This window comes from Trichosurus vulpecula, chromosome 4 (assembly GCF_011100635.1).
Source record: "Trichosurus vulpecula isolate mTriVul1 chromosome 4, mTriVul1.pri, whole genome shotgun sequence".
NCBI lineage: Eukaryota > Metazoa > Chordata > Mammalia > Diprotodontia > Phalangeridae > Trichosurus > Trichosurus vulpecula.
In genome coordinates, this window is record NC_050576.1 from 195417797 (window position 1) to 195442981 (window position 25185).

A 25185-nucleotide genomic window follows, 5' to 3' on the forward strand; every position below is an offset into this window, starting at 1 on the left:
CCTCTAGTCAGCTCTGCTACCGGCAGCTCAGCTTCGGCTGTAGCTGTCTCTGGCTCCAACCGGAAAAGGAAGAGAGGATCTTCAAGCTGTCCTCTCCCCTCTTATAGAGTTTTTGACATCATCAAGCGCCGCCTGAACGACCAGGGCCGATTGGTTCTTGACTTGGCTCTTCCCCCTAGCATAGACCACGTTAACACACTTCCCCTCAGCCAGCCCCACGACTCATCACACAGGAAGCTCTGGTCCTGCCCCGGAAGAGCAAGCCCCAGCGTCCAGGGAAGCTCAACGAGGCAAGTTGAGTCATTCAAAGAAAACAAAGTCCATTCTGGCTACATTCCCTCTTTCTCTTCCCTCCCCCTTCTTTGAGAAGTCGAGCAATTTGATATAGATTATACATGTACAATCATGTAAAACATTTCCATATTAGTCATGTTGCAACAAAACAAAACAGACCAAAAAACCCAAAGCAAAACCAAGAATAAAAAAGAAAGTAAAAAAAGCATGCTTCAATCTGTATTCAGACATATGGAGATGTCTTCTTAACCAAATAAGAGATAGAGTCAATTATGCAATGTAAAGTAGACAATTCTGATTATATTTTTGATTATTATGAAACTGAAAAGCTTCTGCACAAATGAAATTAATGCATCTAGGGTAAGAATGAAAATGGTCAAATGGGAAAAAAATCTTTGTATCAGATTTCTTGGATAAGGGTTTGGTATCCAAGAGATATATATACAACTAATAGTAATATATGACCAAAAGTTATTTCTCAATAGGCAAGTGGTCAAAAAATATGAACAGTTCTCAAAAGAGCTACAAATTATTAAAAAATTATATGAAAGAGAATGCTCCAAGGGAAATGCAAATCAAACCAACCCTGAGGTTTCACCTCACACCCTGAAAACTGGCAAAGATGACAAGAGATTTGAATAGTCAATGTTGGAGGAGCTGTAGAAAGATAGGTATACTGGTAGGTTGGTTGGTTGTCCTTAGTTCTTGAGGAGGACCAAAATGACATCACTATGCTACAGTCAAGTTACAGTGTGTCCGACTGTGGCTAATCAGATCAATACAAACTCATAATGTTCTACCATTGTAGAACATGTCCATGTGAACATTTGGGGTGGATTCTCTAAATTTGTACACCATGCATTTCTTCCATTGTGCTTTGCTTATTGTGCACAACACTTTTTCTGATGAGTGCATGCCATGCTGAGCAATCCTGTGCCAGTCTCCCATGTCACACAATTAATTCCAAAGTTCTTGACAGAAACCTTGAGAGTGTCCTTGTATCGCTTCTTCTGACCACCATGTGAATGCTTGCCCTGTGTGAGTTCTCCATAAAAGTCTTTTTTTTTTTTGGCAAGCATACATTTTGCATTTTAACAACTTGGCCAGTCCATCAGAGACGTGCTTACAGCAGAGTTTGAATGCTTAGCAGTTTAGTTTGAGAAAGTACCTCAGTGCCTGGTATCTTATGCTGCCAGGTGATCTTCAGAATCTTCCTAAGACAATTCAAATGGAAGTGATTCAGTTTCCTGGCATATAATAATGAAATCAGCACCACAGCTCTGTAGACCTTCAGTTTGATAACCAGTCTAATACCTCTTCTCTCCCACGCTTTCCTTTGGAGTCTTCCAAACACTGAGCTAGCTCTGCCAATGTGTATCTCAACCTCATTATCAATGTGTACATCCCTGGAAAGTACCCTACCAAGGTAAGTGAACTTATTCACAGCATTCAAAACTTCTCCATTTGCTGTAACTGATGGGTTCCACATATGGGGGTGGTGGTGGCTGATGAGCACCTCTGTTTTCTTGGTGTTAATTGTTAGGCCAAAATTAGCACAAGCAGCTGAGAATCAGTCCATACTTTGTTGCATCTCAGCTTTAGAGGCTATATTGAGTGCACAATCATCTGCAAACAGAAAATCATGCACCAACAGTCTATACACTTTGGTCTTGGCTTGTAGCCTTTTCAAATTGAAGAATTTACCATCAGTGCAGTAGCTGACCTTGAAGCTATGTTCATCTTCATTGAAAGCATTTGACAACATGGTTGAAAACATGCTAAAAAGCATGGGAATAAACATACAGCCTTGTTTCACTCCACCGGTGACTAGGAGAACATAAGAACATGGTCCATTATCCAGAACCCAGGTAAGCATGTACAATGCTGATGAACTCCAGGCAACCAAATTTTGACATAAAATTTTCCATAAGCCCTCACAACTGACAGTATCAAAGGCCTTGGTCAGATCTGCAAACATTGGGTACAGACCTCTGTTCTGCTCCTGGCATTTCTCCTGGAGCTGTCAGGCAGCAAACACCGTATCAACTGTTCCTTGGCTCTTTCTGAAGACACACTGGCTCACAGGTAGATGATCATCTTCCAGGTGAAGGATCAGGCTATTAAGGAGGACTCTGGAAAGAATCTTGCCAGCAATGATTAAGAGAGAACACCCCCTGTGATTGTCACAGGACAATCTATTTCCTTTACTTTTATAGAGATGGACAATGGAGGCATCCTTGAATTCCTGGGGTATAGCCTCCTTTTGCCATATAACCTGGAAAATTTCAGTCAGTTTTTGTACGAGCGATGGACCCTCTGCCTTGTAAGTCTCAGCTGGAATAGAATCAGCACCAAGCAATTTGCCACACGAAAGGAGCCTAATGGCATTCAAAACCCCTTCTTCAGTTGGAACTTCAGCTAGGGAGGCACTGACTTCAACCTGAGGTAAACAGTCAGTGGCTTCAGCATTGATTGATGATGGTCTGTTGAGAACACTATTGAAGTGTTCAGCCCATCTCTCTGGGATCATGTCCTTACCACTAATCAATGCGGCTCCATTGAGTAGTTGAGATGCACCACAGGTCTATGGCCCATAAGTCACCTTCAGGGTGTCATAAAAGTGCTTTGAATTGTTACTATCAGCATAAAACCAAATTTCATCTGCCTTCTTACTGAGCCAAGAATCTTACATCTCTCTAAGCTTTGCTTGTACTTTACTTTTGACAGAATGAAATGCTGTTTTCTTAGAGATGGATGAACTGTCCTGCTGGTAAACCCTGTGGAGTTCTTGTTTTTCATTTAGCAGCTTCTGAATTTCCCCATCATTTTTTGTCAGACCAGTCTTGGTGTTGGTGAGCATTCTGACCCAGACAAGCAAATTCAGTGCTATACACCAAATATTTGAAATCTGCCCCCTCCTTTTCTGCTTCACTATTGCCAACTGTGTGTTGGCTCTCCAACTTTCTCTCCAATTCAGCAATAAACTGTTCCTGCTCAAAGAAGAGTTCTAATCTGTTGACATTAATTCTTCTGGTGGTCATTTTGCCTTGGAGGTGCTGCTTTTGTTGAATGCAAATATTTAGCATGGAGAGGATGTCTATGATCAGTCTAGCACTTTGCACCACACATTGCCTTTGTCACTCTCATATCCTGTTTCTTCTCCTTACACCCACATAGTCTATTAAATGCCTTAAATGTTTGCTGCGAGGGTGCATCCACCAAGTTTTATTGCGTTTAGGTAAAAGGAAGACAAAGACAGTGTTGGTGATAAGAAGGTCATGAGATACACAAGTCTTCAGTAGTTAGTGACCACTGCTGTTACTGTTTCCAACTTCATTCTTCCCTAGGACTCCCTGCTAAGTATGACAGTCTGAACTTACTCTAACATTAAAGTCATGCAGAATTATAAGCTTGTACTCTTTTGGCACATTGATGATAAAGGTCTTCAGGTCTTCATAAAATTTTTCTTTGACCTCATCAGAGTTTGTCATGGTGGGAGCACAGGCACTGATGATGGTGATGTGATGTTTTCCCACAAGTGGCAATCCCACTGTCATGAGCCTATCATTAATTCCTTTTGGTAAGCATATCAGCTTGTTGGGTAGATTAGTGTAACAACAATGTTACTTGCAACTACTGTGGCTATGTAAGACTAATAACAGCAGCACACAGGACGGCTACTAGCACAGATTCTTTGATCTGCTTTTCTAAGGAAAGCAACTTAAAGGGGTTTACAATCTCACTTTAATTAAGCACACACACACACACACACACACACACACATATATATATATATATACATACACACATATATATCTCATTCACTTAGTTCAGGGGAAAAAATCAACACTCTGAACATCAGGGAAAACAGAGACAGAAATTACAAGCTGAAATTATATACAGAGCAAAATGACACAAATCAACAGACAGGCTTCTATCTGTCTGACCTCAGCAATACATACACAGTTACCAGAGAGAGAAGCACCAACATCTGGGTTTTCAAAGTCGGGGGGCTCCTTAACGGCTACCCAGAGTCTCCACACCAACACACTCTTTCAATGAGTGAGCCCCAACAAAATGCTAACCTCAGAGTACATATACACTTCTTCAGGGTCAGAGTGCTTCACACCTCTCAAGGGCTTCACACTTCTCATGACCCAATTAGCAAAAGGGTGTGGGCCTTCCTGCAAACAAAGGCAAGACTCAATCAAAGGCCCTTGATTGCCTTGGTGCTGAGAAGCACTCCAAAAAAACCCAGTAGAAAGTCCCACTTTGCTTGCCCTTACAATTAGTTTTGATTACAAAATCTACACCAGCTCCTGGCACTCCCCTTCACTGCAGCCACTCCAGAAAAATGTGTATTTATCTCCAAGTTCAGTAAGCTGGCCTTTATTTGCCAGGCTTGTTTCACTCGGGGCTGCTATTTGAATCTGATACCTAATGAGTTCTCATGCAACAAGAGCTGTTCTTTTTTCAGGTCTACTGTATTTTGTTTTGTCTATAATTGTACACACATTCCATGTACTGATGGTAAGTGGAATCGTCTCTGCAGATGTTTTTGTACTTTTTTGTGTGTTTTGACCTGCTGTGGTAATCAGGCCAGAGATGGGTAAGCAGACAATTTTTAGGGCACCTTTTCTAGCCCCTTCCTCACACCAAGAGGTGAGCAGTGTGATCCTTAGAAGGCTGTTCAGACACCCAGGGGGCTGCTGAATACCACTGCTGCTTCTGGTGAGAAGATGATCCTATGGCCTGGACTGCCTATGTGCAGGATTGTGACTACAATTCCCAGTGTACCTGCACTTGCTACTTTGTTACTTGCATGTCACCACAGGACTTTCAGATAGGTAAAAAATGGTAAAATGGTATGGGTGATATCTTTTGATTTGTGTGTAAATTGGATTTAAGTGAGGCATAGTTGCACAAAGTCATCAGCCTCACTCTCTCATCCAGAGTCATCACAGTCCAGCGGCAGGACAGAGTCAAGACAACTGGTGATGGCTCAAGATGCAGTGGATGAGCTTGGCATCTTTGATGTCTAACCAAGCTCTAAGCACTCCATAGTACCTGCCTCAGCTACCTTCATGGCCATTGGTACAAACTGTTCTCACCTGCTGTAATATTAAGTTGAGACTTTTTTTTTTTTACTGTTTTAGAATGCTAAACTAATTAAGTGTCTTTGATTGAGTTTTACTAGTTGCAAAGTCCCAGGCCCAAAGCACTAATTACAAGGTGCTAAGCAGATGTGGGCGTGAAGCCTCCAGGGCCCTAAGGGGAATTGCTAAGACCAGAGCCAATAGTATGCGCCTAAGTTCTGGTGGCTCAGATGACATTTGATGATGTCCAAAGACTGTATAAAAAGAGAGAACAGAGCTATTTGCTTGAGACTCTCATTTCTGGAGGAGTGTTGGTGTGGGACTCTGGGCAGCCGCTCTAAGAGCCTCCTGTTGTTGATGTTGATGGTTTCTTGGTAACTATAAATTGTGATTTGGTCTGTTTATATTGTGTATGTTTGTAATTTGTTTGTATTTGCTCTGAAGTTCAGGCTGCTGGCTTTTCCTCCTGAACTGAGTTTATATGTATATGTTGGACTAAAGTAAGATTGTTAACCCCTTAACGGTACTTTCCTTAGTAAAGCGGATCAAAAGAAGCTGTGTTGACAGCGTACTTGTTGTTGGGCTTGTGTTGGTCTTTCACTCCCACAACAGCGGCTAGCCAAATTATTGCAACACCTACCCATTCCACCAGGGGAAATCTTCACATGCTCGGGGTAGACACCCCCCTAACTTGTCATTAGACCTCTTTGTCCAAGCATTCTGAAAAATATGTTGCAACTATCCAAATTAGGTAACAAAAATGTCTAAATCCTTTGGCCCAAGGACTCCACTATAAGGCACATAACATAAAGAAGTCATTGATAAAAAAGAAAGGCGCCATATACAGCAAAATATTTATAATAACACTTTTTGTGATAGTAGAAAATTGGAAACAAAACAGAGTCCAATCAACTGGGTAATAGCTAAGCAAATTGTGGCACATGAATGTAACAGAATATTACTGAGCTAAAGAAAAGATTAATGGGTTGGATACAGAGAAGCATGAAAAGATCTACATGAACTGATGTAATATGAAATAAGTGGAGTCAAGAACACAACAAACATAATGACTGCAACATTATAAATGGAAAGAACCACCATCACAAAACAATCGAAATGGAATCTTTTGACATTACAAAGAACATCACTGGCCTCAAAGAAGAGTTATGAGAAGACATCCTTGGCAGAAGTGAGAGGTCCATATATTTTCAAATTTATTTTAAGATGTCACTGATTGTTTTTTCTTTTTTATTTAAAAAATTCTTTGTTACATGGGATGGTTCTCTGGGAGGGGTGAACTTAGGGGATGTAAAAACAAAAGATATCAATAAAATTTTATTTAAAAAACTTTGGCTGTCCTTGGCAAATCAATTGGGATGTCTTTTGAACTTATTGATCTTATTCCCAATCCAGAATAGTGTGCTCGGGTACCAGGGGAATACATAAATTGTCCTTTTGATGGGGTATGGCCCAAGTCGAGACCTTTGCCCCTTACCCCAAAAGAATTTAGGTCCCATTTGTCTGAGGAGGGAATGATAGGGTACAGACTCTGGAAACCCTCCCTACCCCCAACTCTCCTTGAACTTTCCCCTATAGTCAAGTCCCTGGTGTTCACCTGAGGCATCCCAGTAATCCTCTCAACTGGCCTTTCATTGTAGCCTACCACCCAAGCTCCCAATTCTCTGTTGCCCAGCTTTCTATTCTCTGTTACCTCTGGACCACCCAGGCTACTTCCCACCCTTGTCCATGTGGCCATTCTCCCTTGGCCATGTGGTCCATGTCCCTGGCATTCCTGGCCCTTCTCTATTACCTCCCAGTCACCCCAGACTACTTGGCCACTCCTAGATCCTTCCTATAGTCTTTCTGTATATAAGATCCATCTTGCCTCCATTAAGGTGTTCAGATTCCTCAAGTCTAGCCAATGCCAGATTTCTTAAGAGTCTGGCCAACGTGGCAGATTTTTAGAATCATGCCCACCTTCTATTGGTGTTCTAATAAACTTTGTTTTGGGCTGAAAGAAAGCTTGGTTCAAATTCATTCAGGCAGGACCCACATGTCACTATTTTAGGGTCCCAGCACCCCTAAACCTCAACATTTTTACTTGTTTCCCCAGTACCATACCAGAAAGAGCCTTTTAAACAATCAAACTTATGCCAACAAGCAAAAATAACAACTGCTTCCAAATATATAGTTATACAGATTTAAGAAATACAGAATATTTTAATCTGCCAGAAGTTTAATATTTAACAAGGTCCTATTTTGGTGTTCTTAATGGCCTTTCCTAACCCAAATACAATAAAGGCAAAGCTGTTTTGTTTTATTTTGAAGCTTCCAATCTCAGAAGGAAACCTAATCTCTTTTTTAACTATATGGAGTTCCCTCTGAAGGGATTTCGGGATTTAGAACCTATGATCAATGGGCAATAATTCTTTTATCCTTAGGTGAGAAACCAAACCAATATGGCTTGGTGCTGCTGTAGCTATACTAAGTCAAGTGCCAAGTGCTACAAAAAACCATTAATGAGTCCCCTGTTAACTGGATGAATCACGTAAAATGCTGATGTCTGGCATACCCACAGGATGTACAGGGACCTTTCAAGTGATTTACAGGGACTAAAAACTTTTCATTTAGGGGAGGATGTCAGAGGGGTTGCAGGAGTAAGACTTCAGCACAAGCTGAAGGGTTAACCAGTTAAAGAAAAGAGATATGATGAGAAAGGCTTTCAGAAGCAAAATAAACATTTGTCCACCCTAAGAATGGCATGCCCTTGGACAGCACTGAATAGCATTTGATGCCTATGGAGACACAAAAGAGGCAATGAACTTGCCTCCAGAGCACAGACTACATGCATATTTTTCTCCCTTGCCACTCATCTATATAAGAACTGAATTGGAACAGATTGTCCTATATCACAGTGTCTTACTGAGGGAAGGGGCTTTAAAGCCAGAAAGAATTGAGGGATAAAAGAGGCAAGGCCTCTCCAGTCTCTTGTCTGGAGTGGTGAACAACTCAGACCTGAGGCCCCAAGGCAAGAGGTTTTTGCCAGTCCTAAAGTAAAGGTCAATACCCTAGGTGAAAGAGCAGCGCTCCAGGTGAAAAGAGTAGAGTACTATCCAGCCACGCCAGTGGCTGGAGGATCATCAAAGAATGTGCCAGGGAGACTAGCAGATTGACCCATCTAGCAGAAAAATCATGTCCTCACAAGAGCTCCGTGGCTAAGCAATTTGCAGTTTAGTCTGACAGCAGCTAGTCATGAAGGACCAGTCTTCCCAGCACTGTCTGGCATGCCACAACTCAGCTGAGTTTAGTGAGAAATCAATGCTGCCACCACGTAACTTGCTAGACCCAGTCTAGCTGCATATTGATCACCTGGCCAAGATAGTATGCCCTGTGAGCAACAAGTCCAGCTGAGCTGTCCACTTTGCTGAGACACTGGGTCCTGCAACAAACCAGCTTGGCTGGGCAGCAGACTGGACTCATCCATCGTTGGTGCCCTTTCCTTCAGTGAACTTTCATTTTCATTTCTTTTCAGAGAAAGAAAGGATGCTGAGGTCCGGCAGTTCAAGGGTTGTGAGTTGCCTTGGCCATGCGTGCTAACTACATATGTAAACCGTATATTAAGTGTATGTCCCTCCCCTCTCCCAGACCCTCTGGGTATCAGCAGAACAGTGTGTAAATGCTTTGTAACTGTTCTTAAGCCATTTGAGTAAATGTCTTTGTTAACAACAATGTTGCTACTTGCTGCTGCCGTGGCTGTGTAAGATCAACAACACCAACCCACACAAAGGCTACTAGTACAGGTTCTTTGTTCTGCTTTTCTAAGGAAAACAATTTTGAGGAGTTTACAATCTCACTTTAATTAAAACATACATATATCATTCACTTAGTTCAGGGGAAAAAATCAGTACCCTGAACTTCAGAGCAAATACAAACAGAAATTACAAACAGAAAAAATAACACAAATTAACCGACAGGCTTCTGTCTGACTATACAGCAATACATTCAGTTACCAGAGAGAGAAACACCAATGTCTGGGTTTTTCAAAGTTCCAGTGAGTGAGCAAACTGTAAAGGCAAACCTCTCTTCCTGCAGTTCTGAGAGTTCTGGCTTAATGATTACCCTCAGAGTACATATACCCTTTTTCAGGGCCCGAGGGCTTCATACCTCTAGTGACTTAATTAGCAAAAGGGTGTGGACCTTCCTACAAACAAAGGCAAGGCTCATTCAAAGGCACCTGATTGCCTTGGTGCTGAGAAGCACTCCAAAACAAAAGACAAGAAAAGTCCCACCTTGCTTGCCCTTCAATAACTGAATCTACTGGAAGACTATTAAAGGGAAATGCATTGGTAGGGGATTGTGAGCTAGCATTAGGAGGAGGGCAGCTACCCACAGGGTTATCCCTAGAACCCCAAAAGTAACAGTAGCCATTTTTCTGGGGACTCAACTTGCCAGTGCCAATACAAGTTGGGTGAATGAGTTCCAAAGGGGAGTATTATATAAATAGAAAATTTTGTGCAAAAAAAACCAATGCAATTTAAATTAGAAACAGTTAACTGAAGAAAAGAATTGCATCAAATTTCTCTGTAAAGGTATCATATCCAAAGTCTATAGGAACTTAATACAAATATATTCAAATAAGAGGTATTTTCTAATACATAAATAATCAAATTATATGAATAAGTAGTTCCCAAAAGCAAACTATCAACAATGACAGGAAAAAATGTTTCAAATTACTTATAATAAAAAAAATGAAGATTAAAACAACTCCAAGGTTCCAAATCACACTCATCAGATTGGCAAAGATGATAAAAATGGAAAATGGGAATTTTTGGAGGGGTTTTGGGAGGATAGGCACACTACTGCACTAATGGAGTTATGGATCGATCCAAACATTCTGAAGAGTAATTTAGAACTATATCTGTAAAATAAAATCACTAAGCTGTGCTACCGTTGATAATGATTCAAAAAAGAAAGTGTCAATGAAACATTTTTAAAAATAGGCAAAGGAGAATAGAAGGAAGGTCATAAGGATATATACACAATCAAGGGAGTGTTGGTACTCCTGTATTGCATTTATTATATATTTGAAAAAACCCAATCTGTACATAATAGAGATCCACAGTGTCATATGCAGTCATCATATTTCTGTTCTTAAATATATAAATGCTGATGCTGATTAATGCATATCAAATTCATTTTTTAAAAAAGAAAATTCCTCTCTAGGGGGCTGGAGGAAAAGGACCTTAAATGATTTTCAGCCCAACTTCAAAGAAGCTTAAATCGTAGGGCAACTTTAGAACTGAGGAATATAAGGTACATATTTGACTAGGTTGTGGACTGATGAACAATGGGGCCACACCTTTGTAGCTGTGAAATACTCTGAGCTGCTCTTTTGCATGTAACCAGAATGGAATGACAAAAATGGAAGATGCAGGTATGGAGTTTGTTGGGTTGGGCTTTTTTTTCCAGGTCAATGATTTGGAGATGAATTAAGGCTATATGATGGATGGCAATAAGTTCTGTTATTTTATGTTAGTTGTGTTATGTTAGTTTTTTTTAAGTTGGTTATGTTACGTTAGCTTATTTTTTATTAATGCTATGTCTATAAGTTTTGAGCATTGTATTGTGAGAAGTATTATAAAACTGCAATTAACACTTGGGAATGATACCTGGAATCTGATGCACATATAACATAAAAGACTTGGATCCTGATTTATCTGAGTGCCCACAATATAGAAACATTTGTCTGAGGACATGGTGCTTTGATGGCTGCTGATAATCCAAATATTTAAAATGCATATATTGTTATGTTTAGGGACAGGATAGATACCTGTGGTTTCACTGATATAAGGAACTCCCAGATGAGGAAACTGTCCACCAATGCAGGATGGCACCTTTGCTACAACAATCTAGTCTTAGAGAATTACCTAGAATCATATATCAGAGGCAGGACTTGAACCCGGGTCTTTCTGACTTTAAGGCTAGTCATCTATCTATTATACCACTCTACCTGTTATACTCTTGCATAACAAAAATTTAGTTTTAGGGAAAAAGCACAAGAACATTTGAAAAAAAATTAAAGGTGCAAGTACCATTAAAGTAGTGGGCAATTACCTTCATAGTTAACATATAACTAATCTATAAAAAATCTAAATATATTTGAGTCCCATCCCTCCTTCCGTCTTTCACTTTTCATCATCTGGTAAGATGGTACATCTACAGACTATTTTTATTAAGTAGCCTGTTTGATACCATAAGTAGGCAGTGCTCCTTTAAGAGCACCAAGATAGTCTGGTTTATAAGAACTGGGACAATTCAGAAGGCTATCAAAAGGTTATCAAGTTGCCTGTACTACTTAAATAATGAATTAGCAGATTTTTACCTTGGAAACCTAAGCCCTAATGCTCACCATGTATCCGTGTAGGCTACAACTGTAAACAAATCTCAAGGTGTCAATCGTAAAGATAATTGCACGCCACTTTAATTGTAAGCACCAGAACCTACTGCACTTACTAATTAGCTTTCTTTGATCCTGCTAAAGCATCTATGTTAACAAATCATCAATTCCCCACACAAGGGGAATTGGTGAATGCTAGGTAGTACTTCCCTGAGTTCCAAGTGGATAGTGTTATGAATGAAAGGTTTCCCACCAGCCAGACCACAAACCCCAAGATTATACCCCTTGCATAAGGTGAAATTACGATGCATAAATCAGTTGTTCCAAAAAGATTTGTAACTGTTACCCAGGATCAGAGTTAAGGAAAGCTTGTTTCTACATACCTAAGGAAGGCCAGAATCTATGCTTTTTAGCCCCAGAGCTGATGGAAGTTACAACAATGTCCTTTTCCTGTTCTTACAATAAAATCCTCCAACCAATGAAAAATGGTAAGTTCACTACCACTATGCCTCTCTAAATTCCCTATGATGTAGGTACAGGGGTGGAATAACTTTTCTTCTAAACATCCCATTGGTCCTGGCCAACCCCACTATAACTTGCTTCATGAATTGAGCCCATCAGTTAAGATGTGGAATATGTCCTTCTGCACTACAGGCCACACCTTTCTTTGTATTCCTTCCACCCTAGGACCAATGTTTCCTAGGTGAATCCTGCGGATGTTGCTATCCTTCAAGATCAAGCCCTAGAAATTGAGGAAAATATTTGGAGGCTGGCATATCTTTCATACCTTGAGCATCTATGGTACACAGTTGTGCCTGAGGTATTATAATTTTATGTTGCTCACATCTACCAAAGCATGGCACACGTGAGCATACGGTAGATTATTAGAAGAGGTAGAAAAATTGGCTTGCTCCATCTTTTCCCTAATGGCTAAACAAGTACATGAGCTGCCCTATTTGTCAAGGCCATAATGTGGGAAAACTTTTAAGAATGAAAAGAACAGCTCACTGCCAGTATAGCAACCTTTTATAAATACACAAATCGATTTAAGTGCCTAAACATTGCTACTACAGAGTAGTGTGGTTATGTAGGTGTGCAGGATGTGTGGAAGCCTATCCCCATGTGAAAGCAGATTTCCGTTACAGACAGCATTAGAGAATGAATTCCTAGATTTAATACCTTTTTCTCTATAAGCAGTACAAATTGTAAAACAAATCAGAAAGACAATGGAAATCCAACGACATTTTTATTGTGCACATCTCCTGAGCCTTCAGGAGCTATCAGAAGACAAAAGAAAAATTTAATTGAAGACAGCTAAAATTTGTACTGAAAATGGACTTAAATGGCTGGATGTCTTTTCTTCATAGTCTTCATAGGTATAACATTTACCGCCAGAAGAAAAACTGGATTTATTCCATATAAAATGTTAACAGGCAGCTCTCTCTGACCTTACTAGTCGCTGATGACATTGTCTTGAACTATCGCAAGGCACTAATGAAATGACAGTCTTCCATATTTCAGGTATGAGATGCTTTGCCCAGGGAATCAAAGGAACTTGGTCATCCCATCCACTCTGGTGACCTGGTCCAGGTGAAAGTTTGTTAGCATAAGATTTCCTTGATACCCTGCAGGAAAGGCCTATGCCAGATTCTCCTCACCAGCAAAGCTGCAATGAAGTGTCAAGGCTTTCCCATGGGAATTCACACCTCCTGCTTCAAGGCGGTCCCATTTCTAAGGAGCTATTAGCTCCATCATCACCTCTGCTTGGGTCTTTTTAACCTTTGAATGCACAAGTTCAGAAGGGAATGGATCACCTGCTGGTGAAAAGACATCATCATTCTAGAGCAAAGAGGATGAACAAGGAACATGCCCAAGGTGTTTTTCTGGCCTCGAAAGAACTTTGGGACTTTGAACCAAGAACATATTTGTTACTTCCACTCACCAAATTGTCAGAGACCTATATTTGACCAAATGATGGGCAGGAACCTTGAATAGAGATAGGGCAGTTCTTCTTGTTCTATACCTATGAATGTCACACAGATTAGAGAGATTGTGTCCTAGTTAAGCAGAGAGATCTGTGCCCTAATAGGGCAGCATCACTGTACCCACAACCTTGATTTTCCTGGCAATTTGACTGATGGCATTAGCTGAATACAAATACAATGGATGGGTTGCATGATGATTCTGAACGAGGAGAGAGTTCGGTACAGTTGTGAGTGTGAAGGACTAGGCTTCGGTGAGGGCGAGCCTTGGGCTGCATCCCTGTATCTCTTGTCGGTATCATGGCCTAGTCTTGAATGTTACTACTTCTTTTATATCCTCCATGGAGCATCCACATCTTTATTCTCTCAATGCTTTTAGAGGTCCTTGACCTGTTCACAGCTAAGGATGTCAGATGTCTCATACTTAGAGATTGCAAAGAAGGACCTGATATCAAAGATGATTGTTCTTGTGCTCAAAAAAGTAGAGAATGTGGAATAGGCTTGCTTGTTGTTGTTGCTGTGCTTCTAGAGAAAAGATTCTTAGCCTTCTTTGTGCCATCCTTTGGGCAGTCTGGTGAAGCCTAAGACTACTATGGTTTGTTGACTACATTCATAATTGGAGGAAATGTTAAATTTCCATTAGAGGTTGGTGAAAATAAAGATATACATCTTTTCCCTTCAAAGTTCATGTGCTACCTGAAACATATCCACAGACTCCTAATTAAGAATCCTCGTTCTAAAGAGACTGACATCACTGCAAAGGCCTGTGGGTGCACTAGGCATACGTTTCCATAGGAAACTAGTACCTGTTCCTAGAATCTTCCAGCCACACCTCAGTCCCTGGCTTCCACTACTCACGCCTTCCATCAAGCCCTTAACTTTGTACTTTCCTCTGCCACCACTGTATTACCTCGCATTCACTTTTCAACTCTGTGCCATCTATAATTTCTTCTTGGGTCTTCACAACCCTGTTTTAAGACAATACATTGACCAGCCTTACTCCACTTGGTTGGTGGAGAACATAGCTATGAGACCTCTTTCAAACTTGGTTCAAGTGTAAACCTCCTGCAGGAAGCATTCCAGCTGGTAAGTGCCACCTCCTCTGAGGTCACCTTTCACCTATTCTGTAGTTATCCTATGTGTCATGATTTGTACAGCTGTCTCCCCCACTGCAATGTCAATTCCTTGAATGCAGGGACTGTTTTTACTCTTTCTTTGTATGCCAGGAACTTAGCACGATGCCTGGCACACAGTAAGAGTGTAGCAAACACATGATCAATGAATTGCACATCATAGTCCAATTCTTTCCTTGTATACACATATATAAAAAGGCCTTCGCTAAGCCAGGAAGGTGAGGGGACTGGATTAATCTGTCAACCTTAGGGAGGGAGGGCACTAGTCGGGGATAACAAAAGGCTTCTTGTAGAAGATGGTGTTTAACTCCATCCTGAAGGAAGTGAGAAGCTCTAGAAGGAGAGTGCATTACAGGCATGGAGGAGAGGCTGTGCAAAGGCCTGGAGGTGGGAGATGGGATGCCGTAAATGAGGAATGGAGAGGATAGTGTAGTTGGACCATAGAGTACAGGAAGGGGAATGATGTATAACGTGGCTGGAAAGATAGGTGGGGTTGTAAAGGGAATTAAGTGACAAACAGAGGAATTTTATATTTTATCATTTAGGCAATGGGGAGTCACTGGAGTTTATTAAGTAGGGACATGACCTGATCAGGTCTGTACTTAAGGCAAATTACTTTGGCAGCTGTGGGGAAGATCATCTGTAGTGGGGAAAGACTTGAGGCAAGAGACCAATTAGGAGGCTGTATCCAATAGTCTGGGTGGACGTGAGCTGAGGTGATGCTTATGTGAGGAGAGAGAAGGGGTGGCGTGTGAGAGACGTGCAGGCAGAACCTGCACACCTGGATGTTAACTGGCAGCTTCACTTTATCAGTCTTGTTTCAGGTGCTATCAATGAAGCTACAGGCTTGCTGGCTGGCCACGTCTGCTCAGGGAAAGGAAGGGAAGAAGCATTTACTAAGCACCTACTATGTGTAAAGAGTGTGAGGTCTGATGGGAAAGGGCAAAGGGCAACAGCTCACAGGCTTGAATCGGTGCAGCTCTCTGAGAGATCCAGCTGCTCGCTCAACTAATTCCTTCACCAAAGTTGGTTTTGACTGTGATTTGCCTATTTGACTAGGGGGCAGAGCCAAGATGGTGGAGTAAAGGCAGGGACTTGCCTGAGAAGGCTGTGCTAAGTGCTTTATAGGTATTATCTCATTTGGTCTTCACAAAAACACTGAGAGGTAGGTGCCATTATCATCCTCATTTTACAGTTGAGGAAACTGAGGCAGATGGAAGTTAAGTGACTTGCCCAAGGACACACAGTGTCTGAGGTTAGATTTGAACTCGGGTCTTCCAGTCTCCAAGGACCAGCCCTCTAGTCCCTGCATAATCTAGAGGCATCATTTAAAAATCCAAAAATATTGAATGGTTTCCATTTCCTTACTATGATTCAATAGTTCTGTTTGTTTTATGAGCCTTTTGGCAGGGTGGGGGTTTGGGAAGGAGCATAACGAGGCTCTGGCATTGACTGCTGATAGATGTATATGATCTGTTCACCCTGGGATACAGGAGAGGGTGGAGTTATGATCTCCTCAATGCAGGCCCTCCCTCTGATGGGGGAACTCACCACCAACCTCTTCCTATTCACACTTCGGACCAGTCATCAAGTAAAGCTGACACATGGGTTTTATGCAGTATCAGGGCTGCCGAATTCTGTACCTCTTGACCCCTGAACAGATAGCAGTGAAGCACAGGGTCTGTCACAGATCTCCCTTGCTCTTAATCCCTAACCAGCTCCCTTCCTTTTGCACTCAGACATCTATGCCATTCTTCATGAGTCACGTGGTACAGCCTTCTTGAATTCCATAGGCCTCTCTACTGTTTTTTGGGTCACCCACAACTTTAATTCTTCAGATACTGCTATTCTATAACTCAGAGCTGTAGAACCTCTCACGAGAACAACACAGACATTAAAAAGTTCTGTTTCAGGGACAGCCTTAGGGGGATTTGAAAGCACCATGTGATCTCTCAAGTGCAATTGTTTTCCTCCTCCTGCTCACTTCTAGGCCCAGTTCCATTGTCCACCTGTGGTCTGTGCCAGAGTTATGTACTGAGGGACCAGCTCTATGGGTTGTCCATCTAATTGCATGCTAGAATCAGGACAATAGAGATTCTTTATCCACCTGGTTTTTCTTGTATAGTGTTGCTGTTCAGTTGTGTGTGACTCTTCATGACCCCATTTGGGGTTTTCTTGGCAAAGACACTGGAGTGGGTTTGCCAGTGCCTCCTCTGGCTCATTTTACAGCTGAAGAAACTGAGGGAGAGTTAAGTGATTTGCCTAGGGTCAAACAGCTAGCCAGTGTCTGAGGCCAGATTTGAACTCACAAAAATAAGTTTCTGACTCCAAGCCTGGCACTCTATCCACTATGCTACCCAATGCCCTTCCAGAATGGTGAGTCCGGTAAAATTTTCGTTGAGTAAGTATGGATCTTGTTCAGGAGGCACTGGAACGGTCCAGGGTTTAATGCAATCAGCACAATGTCATCTACAAATAGCATCATCTGATAGGCCTTACTATCTATAGAAGATCCCTCTTCCACTTGGATTCCATGGCACGGACAGCCTCCACGTCAGATAAATTTTACCTAAGCATATGCCTTCCTGCTTGATGTTTCACTTCATGGTAATAATCAGAGGTTCATTAAATAAGTTATTCAAAAATTTTGGTTGATTAGAATTTTTAATTGAAATGCTTAATACCCTGGCATCATGGCGATTTTCTGAGTCTGTTTTGAAGAAGCAGTCCCAGTGGACACGGCAAAGTAGGGAAATGCTATCAGTCAGGAAGTGCCGGATTTAAATCCCACCTGTGACATTTACTAGCTATGCGATCGCTGGCAACTCATTCAATATTTCAAGCTTCTGTCTCCTCATTTAGAAAATAGGCTCGATAATAATGCCTATAGTCACAGAGCTGTGAGGATCAGTGATTAAGTACTTTGTGAACTTAAATACATTGTATAAACTCCAGTCACTGTAATTATTTGGAAGGCTGGTGATAATATTTACAAGCCTCAGGATTTTTTTTAAATCTAACTCCCAAAGTTACACATCATTCTAACTCTTAATTGCTTTTATTCATTTTTTTCCATTGGAAGTCACTGATATAAAATTTGAAAGGAATGCTTTGTAAGCTAGATTCTAATTAACATTGAAATTGTATTTTTGTTACTCATAATTATTTTGTGAGGGAGGTCAGTGCTAAATGATGATGACATTGGTGATTGTTCATGTTCGTTGAGTTCATTGAGTTGCTTGATGCCTCATAGTATAGTGGGTTAACTATATGTTGGGAGTAAGCCATTCACATAATGAAGATGAATTAACCTTCAGAGTTGCCATTAAAGTACTCCAGAACTATTAATTCTTTAAATGGTTCCTTATTGCCCAAAGAGTTAATTCATTTCCAAAATGAGAACTATCTACCTCCAGAACCTGATCTCTTTTGCTTCTATTGCTACTAGTGCAGTGTCTGGCACATAGTAGGTGGTTAATAAATGCTCACTGCACAGAGTAAAGGTAGGGACTTGCCTGAGCTCTCCCCCAAACCCCTCCAGAACACCAGAACCCATACAAGGATGGAGTGAAACAAATTTCCAGCCGAAGACAACTTGGAAAGTTGGCGGTAAAGGTCTGTTGCACCAGGGTGAGAGAGGAGTGCAGTTCAGCAAATGCCACACCAGTGCAGACCAGGCTCCAGCAAACTAGGAGCAGGCCTTAGGGTGACTGAATCAGTGGCAGAAGTGGTGGTTTCCAGACCTCTCAATGCACAGATGCCAAAGACAACTTAGAAGGTCAGCAGGAAAGGTCTGTCATACCTGGATAAGAGTGTAATGCAGTCCAGCACAGGCTGCACCAGCACAGCCCTGGCCCCAGCAAACCAGTAGGCCTTGGGAGCCACTGAGTCAGCAGCAGCAGTGGCTGCTTCCAGGGTTCTCAGCCCATAGACAGTAAGGGGGTTGAACAACTGGTCAGAAGGAGATTACAGGGGTCTTTTTCCTAGTAGTAGGGCAAGACTCTGTTGCTTTACCCATTCTCAGACCCAGTTCACAGTCATGGGTGGCAGTCCCAGGGCAGAGAGGAGCACTAGCATACCAGAGCTTGTGGATGGGAGACCCTCCTCACAGTTCCAGGGCAGAAAACAGTGCTTGTGGTCACTCACAGACCAGAACACTGGCCAGGAGAGGAATAAACACCTCTCCTTAGATCATACCACCTTGGAAGAAGTGAAAACTTATGGGTCTCTAGAAGTATCTCTGAAAACAGCTGCACAAACCCCCTGAAGCTTGGGACAGGGCATCCTCCACCCGGAAGTAGATTCCTACTTTAACAAAGAGTTAAAAAGTCAAGTAATAGGCTGGGTCCCAGCCACTGGGAAAATGAGCAAACAACAGAAAAAAACTCTGACTATAGAAAGTTACTACGGTGACAAGGAAGATCAAAACACATACTCAGAAGAAGACAACAAAGTCAAAACTCCTGCATCCAAAACCTCCAAGAAAAATATGAATTAGTGTCAGGCCGTGGAGCTCAAAAAGGATTTTGAAAATCAAGTAAGAGAAGTAGAGGAAAAACTGGGAAGAGAAATGAGAGTGATGCAAGAAAAACATGAAAAATGAGTCAACAGCTTGGTAAAGAAGACACAAAAAATACGGAAGAAAATAATACCTTAAAAACAGACTGGGCCAAATGGTAAAAGAGGTCCAAAGAGGCAATGAGGAGAAGAATGCCTTAAAAAGAAGAACTGGCCAAATGGTAAAAAGGTCCAAAAGCTCACTGAAGAAAATAATTCCTTAAAAATTAGAATGGAGCAAATGGAAGCTAACGATTTTATAAAAAATCAAGAAACAATAAAACGAAATCAAAAGAATGAAAAAATAGAAGACAATGTGAAATATCTCATTGGAAAAACAACTGACCTGGAAAATAGATCCAGGAAAGATAATTTAAGAATTACTGAACTACCTGAAAGCCATGATGAAAAAAGAGCTTAGTCATCATCTTTCAAGAAATTTTCAAGGAAAGCTGTCCTGATATTCTAGAACCAGAGGGTAAAATAGAAACTGAAAGAATCTATGGATCACTTCCTGAAAGAGATTCCAAATGAAAACTCCCAGGAATACTATAGCCAAATTGCAGAGGAGAAAATATTGCAAGCAGCCAGAAAGAAACAATTCAAGTATCATAGAGCCACAATCAGGATAACACAAGATTTACTAGCTTCTACATTAAAGGGTCAGATGGCTTGGAATATGATACTCCAGAGGACAAAGGAGCTAAGATTAAAACCAAGAATCACCTACCCAGCAAAACTGAGTATAATCCATGAGCAGAAAAAATAGACATTCAGTGAGATAGAGGAATTTCAAGCATTCTTGAGAAAAGACTAGAGCTAAATAGAAAATCTAATTTTCAGATACGAGACTCAAGAGAAGCATAAAAAGGCAAATGGGAAAGAGTAATCATATGGGACTTATTAAACTTAAACTGTTTGTGGACATCCTTGTTCCAACCCTGATCTTATTGGGAATGCATCTAGCTTATTTCCATTACAAATAATGCTTGCTGATGGTTTTAGGCAGATGCTATTTATAATTTTAAGGAAGGCTCCATTTATTCCTATGCTCCTAGTGTTTTTAATAGGAATGGGTGTTGCACTTTGTCAAAGGCTTTTTCTGCATCTATTGAGATGATCATATGGTTTCTGCTAGTTTTGTTGTTGATATGATCAATTATACTGATAGTTTTCCTCATATTGAATCAGCCTTGCATCCCTAGAATAAATCCTACCTGGTCATAGTATATTACTGTTGTGATAAGTTGCTGCAATCTTTTTGCTAATATTTTATTTAAAATTTTTGCATCAACATTCATTTGGGGAAATTGGTCTATAATTTTCTTTCTCTGTTTGGACTCTTCCTGGTTTAGGTATTAGTACAATATTTGTGTCATAAAAAGAATTTGGTAGGACTCCTTCACCTATTTTCCCAAATAGTCTATAAAGTATAGGAATTAATTGTTCTTTAAATGTTTGATAAAATTCACATGTAAAACCATCTGGCCCTGGAGATTTTTTCCGAGGGAGTTCATTGATGGTTTCCTCAATTTCTTTTGTTGAGATGGGGTTATTAAGGTATTTTATTTCCTCTTCTGTTAACCTGGGCAATTTATATTTTTGTAAATATTCATCCATATCCCTAAGGTTGTCAAATTTATGGGCATACAACTGGGCAAAATAATTCCTAATTATTGTTTTAATTTACTCTTCATTGGAGGTGAATTCTCCCTTAACATTTTTGATACTGGTAATTTGATTTTCTTCTTTTTTTTTAAGCAAATTGACCAAAGGTTTATCAATTTTATTGGTTTTTTTCATAAAACTAGCTCTTGGTTTTATTTATTAATTTAATAATTTTCTTGATTTCAATTTTATTAATCTCTCCTTTGATTTTCAATATTTCTAATTTGGTATTTAACTGGGGATTTTCAATTTGTTCTTTTTCTAGCTTTTTTCAGTTGTATGCCCAATTCATTAATCTTCTTTTTCTCTATTTTATTCATGTAAGCATTTAGAGATATAAAACTTTCCCTAAAAACTGCTTTTGCTGCATCCCGTAAGTTTTGGTATGTTGTCTCATTATTACCCCTATTGTTCAATTTCGTACTAGAAATGTTAGCTGTAGCAATAAGAGAAGAAAAAGAAATTGAAGGAATTAGAATAGGCAAAGAAGAAACTAAATTATCACTTTTTGCAGATGATATGATGATTTACTTAGAGAATCCTAGAGAATCAAGTAAAAAACTACTTGAAATAATAAACAACTTTAGCAAAGTTGCAGGATATAAAATAAACCCACATAAATCCTCAGCATTCCTGTACATTACTAACAAAGCCCAATAGCAAGAGATAGAGAAATTCCATTCAAAGTTACTGTAGACATTATGAAACATTTGGGAGTCTATCTGCCAAGACAAACCCAGGGCTTATATGAACATAATTATGAAACACTTTTCACGCGAATAAAGTCAGATCTAAATAAATGGAAAAATATCAGTTGCTCATGGTTAGGCAGAGCTAATATAATAAAAATGACAGTTTTACCTAAATTAATTTATTTATTCAGTGCCACACCAATTGAACTACCAAAAAATTATTTTACAGAGCTGGATAAAATAATAACAAAATTCATCTGGAAGAACAAGAGTTCTAGAATATCTAGGATATTAATGAAAAGAAATGCTAGGGAAGATAGCCTAGTCATACCAGATATTAAACTGTACTATAAAGCAGCAGTCATCAAAACTACCAGGTGCTGGCTAAGAAACAGAGCCATGGATCAGTGGAATAGGATAGGTACACAGGATGCAGTACCCACCAACTATAGCAATCTACTCTTTGATAAACCCAAAGAATCCAGCTTCTGGGCTAAGAATTCACTATTTCACAAAAACTGCTGGGAAAATTGGAAAATGGTAGGGCAGAAACTGGGCATAGACCAATATCTTACAACATATACCAAAATAAAGTCAAAATGGGTTCATGATTTAGGAATAAAGGCTGATACAATAAGCAATTTGGGAGAGCAAGGAATAGTTTACGTATCAGATTTATGGAAAAGCAAAGAATTCATGACACAACAAGAGAGCATTACAAAATGCAAAATGGATAATTTTGATTATGTCAAATTGAAAAGTTTTTTTTTTTGTATAAAAAAGGCCAATGCAACAAAGATTAGGAGGGAAGTACAAAATTTGGAGAAAATCTTTACAACTAGTTTCTCTGATAAAACCCTCATCTCTAAAATATACAGGGAACTGAGTCAAATCTATAGGAATACAAGTCATTCCCCAATTGAGAAATGGTCAAAGGATACGAACAGGCAGTTTTCAGAGGAAGAAATTAAAGATATCTATAGGCATATGAAAAAATGCTGTAAATCACTAATGATTAGAAAAATAAAAATCAAAACAACTCTTAAGTACCACATCTCTCCTGTCAGATTGGCTAAAATGACAAAACAGGAAAATGATAAATGCTGGAGAGGATGTGGGAAAATTAGAACACTGTTACACTGCTGGTGGAGTTGTAAACTGATTCAGCCATTCTGGAGAGCAATTTGGAACTATGCCCAAAGGGCTATAAAAATGTTCATACCCTTTGACCCAGCAATACCACTTCTAGGGTTGTATCCCAAAGAGATCACACAGGTGGGAAAAGGACCCATATGTAAAAGAATATTTATAGCGGCTCTTTTTGTAGTAGCAAAGAACTGGAAATCAAGGGGATGCCCATCAATTGAGGAATGGCTGAACAGGTTGTGGTATATGAATGTAATGGAATACTATTGTGCTATAAGAAATGGGGAAGATAAGGACTTCATAATAACCTGGAAAAACCTACATGATATAATGCTGAGTGAGCAGAGCAGAACTAAGAGAACATTATACACAACCACAGATATATGGATTCTGTGATGACTAACCTTGAGAGACTTTGCTCTTCTCAGCAATACAAGGTTGAAAGACAACTCAAAAGGACCCATGAGGGAGAGAGCTATCTACATCCAAAGGAAGAACTATGGAGACAATGCAGATTGAATCAAACTTTTTGCTCTCCTTTTTTTCCTTTGTTTTTTTTCTCTCTTTTGTTTTTGTTTTTGTTTCTTCTTTCTCATGATTCATTCCATTGGTAATAACTCTCCTTTACAACTTGACTATTGTGTAAATAAGTTCAATGTGGAGTTATATGTAGAAGATATATTGGATTCCATGCCATCTTGGGGAGGGAGGTGGGAGTGGGGGGAAGAAAATCTGGAACTCAAAATCATGTGGAACTGAGTATTGTAAACTAAAAATAGAAAATCTTTATTAAAAAAGTCAAACTGTTTACATTCCTACATGGGAAGAAGATATTTGTAACTCATAAGACCTTTCTCATTATTAGGGTAGTTTGGAGTAGTATATATAGACAGAGGGCACAGGTGTAAGTTGATTATCAAGGGATGATATCTAAAAAATAAAATTAAAGGGTGAGAGAGGGATGTATTGAGAGAAAGGGGAAATGGAGAGATAGAATGGGGTAAATTACCTCACATAAAAGAAGCAAGAAAAAGCTTTTACAACCCAGGGGAAGAGGGCGGAGGTGAGGGGGAGTGAGTGAATCTTTCTTTCATCAGAATTGGTTCAAAGAGGGAATAACATACACACTCAATTGGGTATAGAAATCTATCTTAATCAACAGGAAAGTAGAGGGGAAGGGGATAAGAGAAGGGGGGTGATAGAAGGGACAGCAGATTAGGAGAGGAGGTAGTCAGAAGTAAAACACTTTAGAGGAGGGACAGGGTGAAAGGTAAGAGAGAATTGAATAGGAATAGGATAGAGGGAAATAGAAATAGTAACTGTGAAAAACATTTTGAAGCAAGTTTCTCTGATAAAGGCCTCATTTCTCAAACATATACAGAACTGAGTCAAATTTATAAAAATGAGAGCCATTCCCCAGTTGATAAATGATGAAAAGATATGACCAGTTTTCAGATGAAGTAATCAAAGTCATATTAAAAAATATTCTCACTGTCGATTAGAGCAATGCAAATTAGAATAATTTTGAGGTACCATCTCATACCTATTAGATTGGCTAATAGGACAGCAAAGGTAAATGACAAATGTTGAAGGAGATGTGGGGAAAATGAGACATTGATGCACTGTTAGTTGAGTTGTGAACTGATTCAACTATTCTGTAGAGCAATGTGGAACTATTCCCAAAAGGCTATAAAACCATGCATACATACCCTTTGAGCTAGCAATACCACTACAAAGTCTGTATCCCAAAAGAGATAAAAAAACAAAAAGAAAAGGGACCTATATGTACAAAAATATCTATAGCAGCTCTTTTCTAGGGGCAGAGAATTAGATATTGAGGAAATATTAATTAATTGGGGAATGGCTGAACAAATTGTGGTATGTGATTATGATGGAATGTTATTATACTATAGGTAATGATGAGCAGTATGCTCTCAGAGAAACCTGGAAAGACCTATATGAGCTGGTGCAAAGTGAAATGTACTGTGTACAAAGTAACAACAATATTGTAGGTGTGAATCAGGTGTGAATGACTTAGCTATTCTCATCCATACAATAATCCAAAACAACTCTGAAGGACTTGAAAAATGCTATCCATCCCCAGACAAAGAACTGATGGTGTCTGAACGCAGATTGAAGTACATATTTTTTTACTTTATTTTTCTTGAGTTTTTTTTTGGTCTGTGTTTTCTTTCACAACATGACTATTATGGAAGTATT

At 39.8% G+C, this 25185-nt stretch overlaps 1 protein-coding gene across 1 annotated transcript in view; it reads right to left on the minus strand.

The window, feature by feature from the left end:
• The window catches only part of MARCHF10 (membrane associated ring-CH-type finger 10), a 218170-nt gene that overhangs the window by 28962 nt on the left and 164023 nt on the right, over nt 1-25185 (minus strand).